This window comes from Corvus brachyrhynchos, unplaced genomic scaffold (genome assembly GCF_000691975.1).
Source record: "Corvus brachyrhynchos isolate BGI_N302 unplaced genomic scaffold, ASM69197v1 scaffold281, whole genome shotgun sequence".
Classification (NCBI taxonomy): domain Eukaryota; kingdom Metazoa; phylum Chordata; class Aves; order Passeriformes; family Corvidae; genus Corvus; species Corvus brachyrhynchos.
Genome location: NW_008236509.1, coordinates 2,706,936 through 2,722,419, shown reverse-complemented (window position 1 = coordinate 2,722,419; position 15,484 = coordinate 2,706,936). Strand labels below are relative to the sequence as shown.

General features: G+C 37.8%; 1 protein-coding gene across 5 annotated transcripts in view; it reads left to right on the top strand.

The window, feature by feature from the left end:
• Nucleotides 1-15,484, top strand: part of HIPK3 (homeodomain interacting protein kinase 3) — a 67,691-nt gene that overhangs the window by 29,932 nt on the left and 22,275 nt on the right. The gene's annotated exons all lie outside the window — the stretch shown is intronic.

Genomic DNA, 15,484 nt, shown 5'->3' with positions numbered 1-15,484 from the left:
GCAGGTTTTTGTTGCTTCTTTTCCTTTTTATTTTTTTATTAATGACATACTACACTGGCAAAGTTGTACAGTGAAGCTCCCCAGCCCAGTTCTGTTTTATGAAATAGATTTTGTGTTCGTTGTATGAGAAGGTCCTGATGAGGAGCTGCTGTGTGGTGCAACAGGCAGTTTTATTGCATGAGTGACCAATGTTTTGAAATGTGATCACTGACTGCTGATGTTGCTGAGGCAGACAAGAGCCCGGGAAAAGAGGGTAAATTGCATTGGAAAGATGCTCTCATGAAATTTTCCAAGCAGCCCTGTGTCAGTACAGTAGGGTAGTACTTTTTGCCAGTACAGAATGAGGAAACTAACTTGCTTTCTGAGTCCTTTGTGCAGCCAGCACATTGGCCTGGCCTGTCCCTAACAAACATGTTTTCTTTGGATTGTGTTCCCTTTGTACTTTAACCTTTTTGGTTATTCCCCTTTGGCCCTTCATAGGGGTGTTTCGGGGCCCTTCATTAGGAAGGCCTGTGCTCTGTCTCCCACCCGGCATTATCAACATCAGGAAACAGAGAGTGTTGTTGGGAGACGAGGAAGGAAGTTAGACTTCAAAATTCCCCAGTTTGGAACCAATTAGGTTTTTTTATTGTTTTTGTTCCTGTTACTAAGCCTAACTTTAAAATAAATTCCCTTTATGTGAAGTACAGTAGTAACAAATGGTGACGCCACTTTCAGGGTTTTTTTTTCAGTTTCTTTCTGATTTTAGTTAGATGCTGCAAATGGAAATGAGATTTAAAAAAAATGAGGCTTCTGCTTGTGTTGTCATGGTTCTTGATGATTCCATGAAAGCAGAGAGATCAGAAATTCCTCTTCCTTGTTTACCTCTGTGTTACCATCCCACAGAAATGTGAGGGTGAGGGCTCTGCAAAGGATGGGGCACATTTTCCAGTGGCATTACCTTGAATGCTGGTTTGTGCAGGAAAGGTTATCTCGAAGAAGGTTTTTTCTGTTCTTTCCTATCTAACATCTCTGTGTAAAATTTGTGTATTGTGTGTGCTAAGAAAGGGGTGGAGAAAGTGAGTGTATATATCTGAGGGTTGCTTTTGATAAGAAAAATGTAAACATTTTCATGAGAAGTATTTGCTGAGAATGCAGAGCTGGATTTGCTTTCCCTAGAAAACATCTGAGAGTTGAGTTCCAGGCAACAGTCAATTTTCACAGCATCAAAATTGAATTGTTTTTAAACTGAAAAAAAAACCCCAAAAAACCCACCAATGTTGAAAGTCAGATGTTAGGTTCTTGGTTAGCTGCAAAATGTATTTAGCCTTCCAACCTATGACTGATGTATGGTCTAATTTCATTAGAACAGGTAATCCTGTGTCATGCATCTCTTGAATGTTCTTTGCAGCAGTTTTTTTAGAGCACTTTGGGAACAAATTCATGATGAGCTTGGTGTAATAGTTGCACACAGGATAAAGAAAATAGCTTATAGGTTTGTTCTGGAAATGATGACTTGACAGTAGCCTCCGGCAGTGGAATTTAGCTATCAATAGTGTGTTAATCCAGTTAAGCAGAGAGCCTTTCATAGGGAAATAAGAGTCATGTGTTCTAGCTAAATAATTACCTTTAAAGTAATCATGCAACTTGTAAACTTTGCCTCGATATTTTGGTGATTTCTTTTTTTGACACAGTTATGACACAGCAATAACTTCTTATTGAAGCTGTGGCACATGCAGTGGCTTTGGATGGTATTTATTTCAGAACATTCTTATCTAAAGCTGTGTTGATATGTGTAAGCACTGACTTCATCAGCTAGTTTTTGCCTGTTCCTGTTTACTGTTTAGAAAATACCAAACGTATGACAATTGTAATTCAGCTTGTGTTTATACACCAGTTTTAAGTCATAGCAAGCTTGCATTGAGACATACTGATGATTTGGAGAAGTTTATGAAGCCAGTCCTCTGTTTCACCTGGTTAGTAGGTGTTCCCAGGGGTAAGTTTTCACCCTAGAGATCCCCTGGACACAGTTCAGCTCCCATTGTCTTCCCCCTCTGGAGGTTGGGTGATGAAATCACCTAGAAGGAAGAAGAGCTGGTTAAATGCATGATGACTTCCTTCAGTCAACTCCTGGTGGAACTTTAATCTCTCAGTTCATAGATTTTTAACATTTTTTCCCCCATGCTGAATAGCAAAACAAAAAAACCTATGATTTCACTTGTCTCTCATTTCAGTGGGTGTACTGGCACCAGTGGGGCATAAGAAATGTACAACGCAGTGAGGTATGTGCTTATTCTGTAGAATGAAGCCTATTTTTGGTAGTCCTCTTAAATTTGGTAGAGCTGCTAAGAGTGTGCCATGTTAAGATTGCCACACCATTCTTTATTGAAAGGTGCTGCTATAGAGTCCTTAACTCTTGCAAATGTAAGACATTTGAGCACAAATGTTTTGTTTCAGATGTTTGAGGCTGATTATAGGCTTTTTTCTTTTTCTGCTGATGAAATTATAATCACTCAAAATTGAACGCTCCCTCCCCTGACCTTGGCAGATAAAGTCTCATGATGCTTGTTAGGTTGGTTGGTTGGTGTTCCTGATAGTTTCCCATGCTGCTTTGAGGTTGGAAAGATGATGGAATCAAGTGAGTGGCAACCTGTCATCTGTTATAGTTCATATCAACTTAAATCAGGGAAATGCAATTGAGTCCGTTTTTGTCATGTTTAAAATAACAAAAATGATTTAGAAACAGGTCTGGCATCTTTGAGGAACCTTCACACCTGTAGTTTTATAAATCATGTAAACCTGTTTGCATCAGGTTTAACTGCTGCAGCTCCATAAATATGTTGCATAGGTATGGTTTTAAATGGCAGAAATGATCACTTCTTTTTCTATGGGGCTGTAACCACCTTTGGGAAAGCACTTAGTAATCGTAATGCTACAAGAGGCTTAATAAGCCTTGAAGTGAACATTGTAATGCTATGCTGGCCATCCTTAGAGAACATGAAAAGGTAGCAGAATGTAATGTTCTCTGTTTTGTAACAGGGCCATCTTGCCTGTTATTTCCAGGGACACTTGTTTGAGGTCGCTAAGGTAAAGGCTTGTTTCCTTGGTACCTCACCAAAGCAGCTTTCTGTCTTTAGGTACTTACAGTACCTACCAAGGCTTGATAAGTCAGTGACATACTTTTTGTAGACTTTAATGATTTTCATCTTCAGATGAAAATTTATTTCAAAAACCCATCTTTGCTGGATTTTATGTCTTTCTCAGTTGGTTATTTTTATGTTTATAAAAAATTGGTTATCTTAAATCATAGAACAAACTGATTTGCCTAAGGCCATTTGCAACGTCAGAGACAGAAAATAATAATAATAATAATAAAGAGTTTGTCTAGTTCTGAAATGACTAATGAAAATACTTGTATTTATCATTATGCTCTAATGGACTCTTCCTCATAAGGTTATGTTACCAGGCTGTAAATCTCTTCTATTTTGATTTTGATGTAGATCTGATACTGTTCTTGTTTCCAGCTATTTATTCTCAAGAGGCTATTTCTGTATAAGGCTTCAAGTATTCCAGCATCTCTGCAATTGTCTGATAATGGATAATTTTGCTGCTCCTTTCCCAGCATCATCATTAATGTATATGTTGTTTACAGAGCCTTGTCAAGGCTGTTTGACAGCTGCTCTTCCTGGGTAATTGTAAACAAATTTGTAAGTCTGTCTTGGCAGTAGGATTATTGCCAAGGATTTATTTAGTATATTGGCCTGCTTGTGATAGTTTATGCTACCCTATTCATGGATAATATAATTTCTTATTCTTGTGTAGTCAATACTCTTTGCTGCTGTCAATCTTAAAATTGCCATTTTGCGAGGAAGACATTCAGGAAACCTGATTATGGGGAAAATCATGTTACACAAAAATCCCACTGAGCTGATGATAGTGATCCTGTCTGATTTCACCTATAAGCTTCGGTCAATGTCAGGGACCCAAAAGAACTACAGGAATTTAATGAATATAGAAAAAAACCACAAAGATTTCCCCCACCAACTGAAGTGTGTGTGTACAGACTGCTCAGACTGCAGGCAGCAAAGTAGGACATTGCTGAAATGAAGCTGGAGTTGACTGCTTTTGGGAGGTGTTTTTCCTTTCAATAAGACTTTTTTTTCCCTCCCTATTTTAGCATATGCAGGTTACACTTATGTTTGTAGGTTGACTTCTTCCTAAAAGTGAAAAGCACAATGTAAAACTGCCAGAAAACTTAATGAACCTGACTCAAAAGGAAATATTAACTCTATTAGCAAAGACACAGTAAGGCTGTGCTGGGAGCCTTACTAAAAAGCAATGACATAATTCAGGGCTGGCCTTTGAAAGTTTGTCCTGTCAATTTGTGGTGTGACAACATAACCTAAAAATAGCTGCTGGGACTAAGAAAAAAGTAGCTCTTTAATTTGAGGGGTTTTTTTTTTCCCCCGTGGAAAATTTGTATATGCTAGAAACAAAACAATGTGGAATTCTACACATCTCCAAGGAAATCACAGATACCTTTTTAGTAGAGATTTGTCAACTGGACTTTAGTTTTCATCTTTTCAAGGAGCAGGAGTTCCAGGTAAATACTCCCACTGTGCAGACTCTCAAAATGCTGTAGCCTTTAGGGCAGTGTTCAGGGTTTGGCCATCACATGCAAAATAGTCCAACTTCACAATTACTTTATTTTTGCACTTTTTGTTAGTTGTTGATGCTTTGAATAAATTTTTAGTTGGCATTATTTTGGTTTTGTATTTTGGTACAGGTCATTTGAAAGTTGAACCCAGAATATCTCCCTGGCCTTAGATGGATTATGGGCTTTATGTGGTGTATATTTCCATTCTCTGTTCAGGACATATTTGAAAGTGTTTCATAATCTTTATTGGTATTCTATTAATGCACGTTTAATAGTTCAAATGAAATGACAGTTGTGTTCTTGAAATAAGTATTGCTATTATTTTTTAAAGTCCAGGAAATGTTTATCGCCCCTCAGACTTTTCCAGCAAGGCCTTGTGGGGCCTTGTGGAATTCTGTATAATTCTTTCTCTGCACTCTGAGAAGAGCAGGCAGTGAAGATAACTTACCTTTCCTTTTCCTCTTGGAGACAAAAGTTCTTCAGCCCCAGCTCAGGGCACTGTGCAGTCCGTGTGCTTCAGCCCAGTTTGAGCAGTAGCTCTTCTGTAAATGAGGGGAAAGTTCCCTGTCTGTTTGATCCTTGTTGCTTCTGTTATTATTGTCAACAAGTGTGCCTTTTCCTACCATGAGCCTCTGTCTATATTGGGAACTGAATGAAGTTTTTAGCCAAAACTAATGAGCTACTTGCAATTGTTAGTGTCCTGGACCAGGCTCAAAGGATTCACTCACATGAAAGGCCCCCATTATTACCCAGTCATTATCTAGATCTTGTTTTTATATATCTATATATTTTTTTCTTTAAACTGCACTACCTGTTTTTAACCTTTATTTGCTCACAGCAGAATTTTAACATTAAGTGTGATTAAAAAGAATTCCCAGTATAATCTGGTTACCCTGACTTCTTCCTCTAGTGTGGTGGTGGAGGGTCCAGGTTTTAGTATTAAATATCAGGCAAGAACTGCTTTAAAAATATCAGCATTTATGTAGTGAGAAGAAGAAGTGGAAAAAATCCCTACCCTATGTTTGGGTAGATGCATTTTTGAATGTAAATTGTATTTAAAAATCTTTGCAAAGCAGGGCTTGCAGAAATGCTGGGGCTCTTTGCTGTAGTCACGTTCTTGTCGTAGCATGTTGTCAGGGTCTGATGTGACATCAATTCTGAATGTAATAGATACATAGTTAAGCAGTTTATTTTAGGATCCAAAACTCTTCTAAGAATAGACAGGCTCTTCTTTCAACAGGAAAGGACAAATAAACTAAAATGGAATAATAGGGAAGGAAAAATAGGAAAAAAGCAGAGAGGAAAAAGCATCTGAGGAGAACAATAAGAGGGAAAAACCAGCAGCCTTGTGCTGTTGGGGTTCAAGGCTGGGGTGAAACATTTGGAAGGGACCGTTGCATACGGATTCTTTCAGCACACTGGTGTAATGGGAAGCAGGTGATGGGATGTGCTGGAAGGCTGAGGTCTTACAGTCTAGCCTACCAAAATAGACTTGTGTAGTTTTCCCTGGGAGCAGTCCATAGGTTAAATTCATCAGGGAGGGGAAGAAAATAGCGTTTTAAATCTTCTAAAGTAATTTCTTAGCTTTGTTGGAACATTAGCAGGTGATTTTCTGTAGTGCTCCAAAGCTGAGGTGCTGCTGTATTTCCCCACGGTTGTGTTAGAGGGGTCACTAAGCAGTGGGTAAGGATGAGACCTGTTCTGGTGGTGTCATGTTTACACCACGAGTCTAATCATAGAAATCTGTATGGGAAAAACTCGCCAAGTCAGCCAGTCGGATCACTTGCCAGAACAGCATAAATACTACAGCAGTATTCAAATTAAAATTAATGCTGTTAAGTGTTGGTGTGTACTGTGTGTTGGGTGTATTTTTCTGCAGTGTTCTATGGAAGTTACAGATTCCCACAGGACATTGAGCCAGAGATGTAACCTTTGGGTATGAATCCAGCAGAACATTTAGTATCTAGAAATATTTAAAAATATTTTTATTCACCAAAAGGTCTCTACTAGTGTAACCTTGAGAAAGCAGATTTAATTTTTCATGTGTGTTAATTCATCTGCCCCAGTTGCTGCTCTGTAGGTTTTCTGTCATAACTTTCATTTTACTATTCTTTCTAATTTTTTGTGTTTAATTTAGCAGCTGGCATAGATACTAAGTGTTTAGATAACACTTTCTATAGGGGAGTATTCAAAGTGAAGTGGATTCTGGTGTTCCATTTAGTTAGTGAACAGGACATGAATCTCCAGTGTGAAGCTGTGGCATCAATACATGACATTTTGCAGGACACTACTGTTTAAATTGTATGTGCTTTGAATTTTTGAATTCTAAGTGATCACATTGCTGTTAATAGATAATATTTTTTAAAATACTAGTTTCTCCTACAAATCTGTTGCTTGTTTGTCTTTCAAAATTAAACAGCTTTAACAAGCCTACTGTCTCTATTTAGCCTGATGTCATGTTGTCAGTGTTGAATCTCAATTTGACAATGTTTTTATAATCTAGTATCACTACATAAATTATCTGTAATGAAAATATGGATTTTTTTCTAAGATTGCATTTTTTTTTCTTTTTTTTTCTTTTTTTGTTGTTAATTTTTGGTGAGCTTTCTATAATTTAAGCAATGTAATTTTAAGTCAAAATTTTCCAGTTTGAGTTGCAAAATTTCACCAGAACATCACTTTGCATCACCCAGATGGGCATGTATCAGCAGTTTAAAAAATCCTTTTCACAATGGTCAAGGATGTGAGCAGATTTTCTTACTCTGTAGAGTACCTGTGTGATGTGTTCGTCTCCAGTGTGGTGTGCCTGCCTGGAGAACTGCTGTGCAACAGCTTTATGCTGGAAAATGATTTCATATAGTTCGGTAGTTTCATGGCTTATTGAACTCTTGGGCTGAGCTGCAGACCTACAGCAGGCAGGTGTGTTGTTGCCCTGTGTTGGAGGACAAACTCTTTTACAAGTTTTGCTGAAGAATGAAAGAAATTTTCCTTTGTGTCTTCAGGTTGGAATTTTCTTTGGTATTGTTTTGGTGTGGGTTTTTTTTTTGTGTGTGGGGTTTTTTTTGGTTTTGTTTTGGTTTTTTAGTTTTGTTTTTCTTAATAGCTGGTAAAAATAAAGTAATATGTAATGATTTACTTGATTCTTGCATAACAGCAACATCCTTGTGTTCTCTGTTTTTTTTACCTGGACTATGCCAGTAACAGAGATCCTCATGCTAATCAGTGATATTAGAAACTAATTCCTCTTCCCATTGCCCTGTGTCTGCTGGGGTTTTTTACAGCAGGATCTGACTGCTTGCTTCTTTAGCACCATTGTAACTTTGTACCCTCAGTCCAGTTGTAGGACTGTTATCATCAAGGGTTAAAGCATAAAAAGCCTTGGCACAAAACTGACGTAATTACAATGCCATGTCATTCTTGACAAGGATGCCACAAGCCAACGCTTCTGAGCTTCTTACTCTTCTGTAGAAATTCTCTACCTGTTCTTAAGCTGATGTGTTTGGGCACTGCCAAGTCCACATAGACCCTTAGAGAGTTAGAAACTGTTATTCCCACAGAATCAAGAATAACAAAGTAAGGGGGGGAAATTAAGTTCTAACATGTCTGATCTGTGAGGCCTTGAAACATCCCACGCTGTGCTCTTCTCTTGTCCTCCTCCAGAGCTGGAAATCTGTGTTTGATCCTCTCCTTGGGTGGAGGTCAGCTCGTGGCTGCCAACAGCCCCACTGCTTGGCCTTCCACAGCTACTTGTGCTTGCCTTGACTGCAATCACTCTTCCAAACAGGATCATTTCAAGTCTGGTTTTCGTCAAAAACAATCTTAGACAATTCACCAGCTCATCTTGGGGGTTTGTTTTGTACAAAAACTCTGTACAAGGTTTTGGATGTTTTCCCTTTCTGGGCAGAGGCAAAGTCTGTGTGACCATCTCTTGCAACCTTTGAGCAGTGCAAGGATGAAACACTGCAGGGTCGTCCCGCAGTTAGGAGGAAATTGTACAAGGACACAAAGGGTGTTGTCAAAATTCAGTTATTGGTAAGTAACCTCATTTGACACTTAAAATATATTGACAGTTTGCTATCCAAAATGTAAATGTATTAAATAGCAGACTTTATTTATCAATAAGGCATCTGAAGAGTTTATCTCTACACCATTTTGTTCATTGTATTGTATCTACAATGCTTAATTGTATCAGTATCTACTTTGCTTAATTTTCATGTAATTCAAAAACTGCTGAACAGATCAAGTATATAAATAAATCACTCGGTAAGTCTTTTCAAGGAAAATCAAAATCATGAAAAGGCAGAAGCATAAACATCTTCTAGTTTTAATGAAATCAACTCCTCGTTTCATGAGAGATAGTGGATAATTGGAAAAGAGTCTGCTGAAATCACTTGTTTTATTATTCTCATCTGAATAAATCAGGCAGGAATAACTAAACAATGATTATCTTCAGTATTTTTGGTAGGTGGTAAGAGAAGGTATATTAGGTTGAAATTTGTGCTTGCTCTTCCAAAACGAAATTGTTTTTCAGTATCAGGAAAAAGATCTAGGATAGTTTGTGATTTTTTATTATTTGAGGAAATTACCTAGGATTTATTTTTCTGTCTCATTTAATTTCTTGTTGAATTTTCTTTTCCCCATTCAGTCATGAGCCGTAAGCTCTAAAGAATTTTTTTTGCAGTGATTGCCTCTTTTTTCTAAGAGTCACGTATGTGGGCCGCTTTCTATATAAGTTTTTTAAATCCTTCTCTGGGGCAGATCAGGGTTCAAAGTTAAACTGGCAGCTGCATGTCAGTCTTGTACATTATATATATATATATATCACTGGGAGGCTGTGAGGGGAAGTAGATCTTTTCTAGCTGTTGAGCATGCATAGTCCTATGAAAATGTTTTATGAGGCAAAAATGAGGTTTTATTATTTCATGGTGGAAGAATTCATACTGTGACCATAGAAATTTACAGGAGATACAGCAGCTCATTTCCTTGTGTCTTCACTGCCACTTCCCATGCACCAAACTCCTTCAAAGGAGGAATGAAACTAGGAATGAGGGGATAACTTCCCTTATCAGCTTGAACATAATTATTCTCCCTGTCTTTTGTGGTACATGGTGACATAGGCTTGAATTGCAGAGGCGGTGGGGTTGAGTCTTTCCTGCTACCTCAAAGACAAAGATGCCCCTATCCAGCTTAACTAACATTTCCTGAGTCTGCGTCTAAGCACTTATATTTTTGCTTTCTGTTTAAGTCCTCCTACATGCTTAGAGTTTAAAAAAATACCCCCCAACCAGAGTTTGCTACTTATATACTTCCTATTGCCGAATCATAAAAGAGTTAAAACAACCCTAGAAAACAACAAAGGCCAGGATTGTGAATGTAAATTTAGAGTTCAGTTTTTCATTATTGACTTGCTGCAGCATTCCTTCCAAAGGGTAGGGAGGAAGGCTCATCGTCTGGCATCATGTACCATACTTGCATTTCTAAGACCAAATATATGTTAGCACATGACACTGCCAATCTGCATTCTGACATCTCAGTGGGCTTGAAAGCAAGAGGCAATTCAACTATAAAAGTGTTCTTAGGAAGTGCAGTTGAGTGATTATGTTTTCATGTGTAACACAACTATTTTAAAGGTATCTATAAATTTTGTTGATATAATTCCTACTTTAACAAAATGACATTAAAAGCTAAAATTATTCTGACCATGAGGAAGATTGTAGAGACTAGAAGATTGTGCAGAAGATTGTAGTTTGGGTCAAGGGATTTGCTTGGGTAACTCATATATTTGTGCAAGAACAGTGATTTTAGTATGTAGGAAATGAGATACATATATGTTCTCAGATCAGCATTTTATGTATTGTGGCATTTTGTTGCTGGAGAAAATTTACTGTAGCAGAAGGTTGCACTTCAGTGTCTTCTGATGCAGGTTTCTTACAGCTCTGCAAAATTGATGGCTGTTTTTGTTCTACATGGATTGAACCCTTACTATATAATCTAGAACCCTTGTGGGTATTTTCCTGTCTCTCCATTCTTAAGTACTCCTAATATTTATCTCAACAGTGACCTGTGATTCCGAGGGTAATTGTAATTCTGGCTTTAAAAATCTACTTTTGTATTTACATCAGTCTTTATCTCAAAGTGGGTGGGGGATTCCTTGGTCTTCTGTAGTGAGATAGAGTGTTAGAAACACCTGTCTGCTTCTCTTCCCTTATTTATTATATAATTTGAGTAATGTTACTGATCATTCTTTCCTGAAGCTTTATAGTTCTAACCAGGGTTTCTTCTTGTACCCAAATCTCTTCAAGTCTTTAATTTATATTGTTCTTTTCTGCGTCTTTTCTATTTGATGTATCCTTTTTCAGATGGGGGTGACCAAAACTGAACACAGAATTCAAAAGTGAACACACACTATTCAAGGTGAGGGAATATCACTAGTTTTATATAAGGCATAGTATTTTTTTATATGTCTTTGTCCTTTAAATACTGATATCCTGATTATTTTTGCTCCCAATTGTAAAATATTTTGCTTGAGTAATCTGTAAAGTTGTCTAGATTTTTCATTGAAAAGTTGGTTAATTTATAACATAATTTCTTATGGGTAATTAATAAACGAATATGGTACACTAATTTTCACTATGGTTTACTACACACTATGTATGCTCTACTTCCTGTTGTTGTGTTGATCTAATTGCATATTTGAAATTCCTTCTGAAGACCATCATGAGTCCACAATAGAGCCGACTGATCTTTATATCGTTCATCATTTCCAGGTTTTGTCATTACATGGTTCCTTCCTATTTCATCCTTCAGGTTATTGAAGTGTACTTGCCTGGGAGTTTTTTCTGGGCATTGCCACCTTGATTTTGATCCCTCTAGCCAAGAGTCTTTCCTATGTTCTTGCAGATCTTGAAGAAAGGTTTGCATTCCTCCATGTACACAATAAAGACTGGTAGTTGAAGAGAATGAACTGTACATGAGAATACTCACCAGAATGCCCATTGCCATCTCTCATTAACTTATTCACTGCATCTAATCCTTCTCTTAGACCTCCTCTCTTTAGGAGAAGAACTGTACATCTTACCACCCATGTCTGGTTATTTCTTTCAGAAGGGATATGCTTGCATTATGCTTGTGATGGTAGCAGGGGAGAAGAGGTGTTCTCAGGCTGGCCATCTTGTTTGGCTTTAACTCTTGAAAATTGGATTTATTTACATGAGTTCTCCGTACCAGGACTTTTATCAGGTCACTAATAAAAAAAAAAAAAACAACCAAACATCCCACCCTTTTGGTGACTTCCTTGCGTTAGTATTTCTTATAATGGTGACATTGTGTTATATCCAGGGTAGGTAATTATTATCATTGTCACCACAAAGAGCGGTAAATAGAGGCAGTAAAGTTTGGTTTGTAGGAGAACGTCATACATTTTGTGTCACATGCTCATATTAGGAGCATTGTCTCCATTTACCTTCAACTATATGAATGTATAGAACCCAAAATTTATGAAGAACCAGTATTAAAATTCTTATTCAGTATGTTTGATACTGTAAAGCTGGAATAGCATGATAGGGATTATATGCGTGTTTGGAAAGAATTTTTCTGCGAAATGTGTAATGGAGAGCTAACACTGCCAAGGATTTACCAGCATTCCTGATGTCCAGCATCTTTGGAGTAGGCAACAGCACCTGTGGAATGGCTTAGCTCCATGTTCCTCATACAGCATCATTACCTTCACCTTCAACATGGAAGTTGGTATGGGTGGCGGGTAAAAGGTGTGGTCTTGGAAAGACATCACACAGCTGTGTTGGAAGGAGTGGGAGACCTGAGGGGAGGAAGGCTATTTCTATACTCTCCACTCTGGAGAGTAGCAGGTGGTCAGTAAATAAACCAGTGGTGTGATCGACAGTCGATACATTGACCCTCTCACACTGCCAGACAAATAGAAATCAAAATTGCTCGGTCTTTATCTCATTTCCTTGGTCTGTGGGGGGGGTATGTGTAGTGTGACTGTGTTACAGGACCTGCAGTGGGAACATATTTGGGAAGTTATTCCTGCATTCAACTGAATTCTTCATAAAAGTACGGTTCTGGGAAGCTGCTTCTTATTGTTTGTGCTGTTCTTCAGTTGTTACTTTGTACAATGACTGTTGGGTTTTAGCTTTTTCATGTAACTTCTCTTCCAAATTGGATTTCTAACCAACGATTTCTAGGTAATGATCATCTGAAAAGGTTTGACTTCTTACGGATTTTTTTACGACTTTTTTTTGTAGTATCGGTAATTCTTGCACTTCATTCTTTGTTCCCCCAGTGTAAGGGTTGGAAGACATTTTCTGTTACTATGCTGGTTTTGATCTTTTCTTTGTAAGTTTTTGCGGGTTTTTTTATTTTTTAATCCTCCCATCAAGAATCGATCTCTTTTTTTTTCAAATTTGTTTATTTTGTTGCTTCATTCCAAGCTGGCTAACATGCTGAAGCTAAACTATTTTATGAAATATTCTGGTCTTTGAACAAGTTAATGGAATAAATTGTGTGATTTCTTTCCTCATAAGCTTACAACAACTTATAGGATACTATATGTATTTATTGTCTGTGATGTAATAAATAGAAATGTGACTATCCAAACAAGCAGCTGAAGCAAATATTAATTTGTGTCTTTCATCTTTTTAGATCTTTCTAATTGTAAAGTCTAAGCTGTTTTATGATAATGTTTTAAATTAATGTTTTATTAACACTGATAAGAAAGAAATAGGTGCTTTCTAAAATCTTGCTTTTAATTTAAGTACATTTAAGTAAGATTCGGTGTCCTTAGGAAGTTTAGAAAATTCTGGTGTTCTCCTTGTTGATGTCTTGGTTATGGGATAACAGGTGCTGTTTACTAAGGTGGACACTGTGTTATCTTCTGGTGCACTGAACATTTTGTAATCTGTAGTAAAAACCAGGCAGGAGGGTGTGTGTGTGGTGGTGCTGTTTTGAGAGAGAGAAATACTAAGTTACACATTTTTTTTTAATCTGATGCTAAAGTGACTGTTGGGACATCTGGAGTTCCTACCACTCTCATGTCTATGGTTGTAGTTAGGAAAGGGAATACATTCCTTTTGAGGTGCATGGTGAAATATTCCTTGTAGGAGAAAAGAACTGTGGATCATCTTAAAAATTGAAGAATGATTCTCTCCAACACTTTTCTCTCCAGCTCTCCAGACAGACTTTTAACAGGAAGTTTAAAAGGAGAAACAGAAGAAGGTGGTTTTGAGCATGACATTAACAAACTTTCCTTAACAAAAATATTTGAGCTGGTTAAGACCACTCCAAACATAAGCAAACTCAGTTACATTCTCCTGCAACTTTATTTGTTGTGAGAAAGCTGCTCCATTTTAAGGACTAGCATGAGACATGGTAGGAGACATTGGCCCCAAAAGAGCAGCAGCTCTTCATCTGCCTCACTTCAAGCTAGCCTGAAAATGGTTTTTGTTCACTGTACTACAGTATGGTGCAGGTAGCTGTGCTCAGGAGCACATTTATTTCCTCTTCCATTCTGGATGGTAGGTCTGGTGTTGGCAAGTGAGGAGCACTTTGCCTCCCTTGAAATACATCCCTTTTCCTTAGACTTATTTATTAGTACTTTTCTTTGGGAAAAACTAACAGATTACTGTATTTTGAAACACAGCAAGCATTCTCTATTTTTTTGGCATTGTGTCTACCCTCATCCTTCTTTTCTTTGCAATCCCGTCTCTCCAAAGGGATGCACGACAGACCGACGGACTGCGGCTATTTTTATGTGGCGCACATATTAACCATTGAGTAAACGTAAGAGGTTTTACAGAGCTTATTTTAGCAGAAGCATTTGTTAAAGCCCCTATATCCATAGGCTGTGTGTATATTCATTAACTATTCAGGGCTGTAACATAATACAACAAAAGGAAGTGTATTTTAACAGAGATCTCTAACAACCATAGGCAGACTGGCACCCAGCCAGCGGGGGAAGGCAGACGTTTCTCGCTGCTATTTCTGTCTTATGGCATCCAGAGATATTGAATTGATTTCTTGGATAACTAAACTAGCTAAGACTTACTGCAGTGTCACGATCCTGCATTACAAAAATACATATGTTTGATCCCCAGAAGTTTATTGTAATCAAATCTTTGGAGGCAGTGGAAAACTGAGCCTCTCCAGTTTCACTTCAGCGTGACAAGATTTAGCCTTCATATAATCGCATCCAAAATGGTTTGTGGCAAGGATGGGGAAAACTGAAGTGCTAGCATGAATGGAAAGTACATAATTATTTAACAGAATATCCTGTTCTATAGATTTTCTTATCCATGGAAAGTGTTGGATTTTTCCTGTAGCAGAAGCCCAAATGGCTTCACTGGGAGTCCTTTCCCTGGTGGTGAATGTGCATCCTTGGAGCTTTGAATATGGCTATGTACAGCTTCTACCAACTACCCCTTGTGAAAAGGGATGGAGATACTTAGCTCTTGGTCTGCTGTACAGCTACAAAATAACTTCTCTGTCTCAATGTAGCATAAAAATAGGAATTTGTTACCAATCCAGTACTTGTCAGTAATTAAAAAAATATTTTGATAGAGGTAAATGTCAGAGGAGAATGAGATATGTAGATATTTACTATGATCAGAGTCTGTTTTGTGTGGAATGTCAATAGACTATGCCAGGATGTGCTGAGGCATAAAATTTGTGAGCTTTTACACAGGTGAGAAATCCCATGTTTCCTGGTCAGCTGAATGCTCTCCTGTTCTGCCCAGCTGCAGTGGGAATTACCCTCTTGGTTTTAACCACATTCCTACTGTTCTGCGACATGCTAAGCTAACCACAGATTGTCTGCTTTAAAAGTAGATCCTG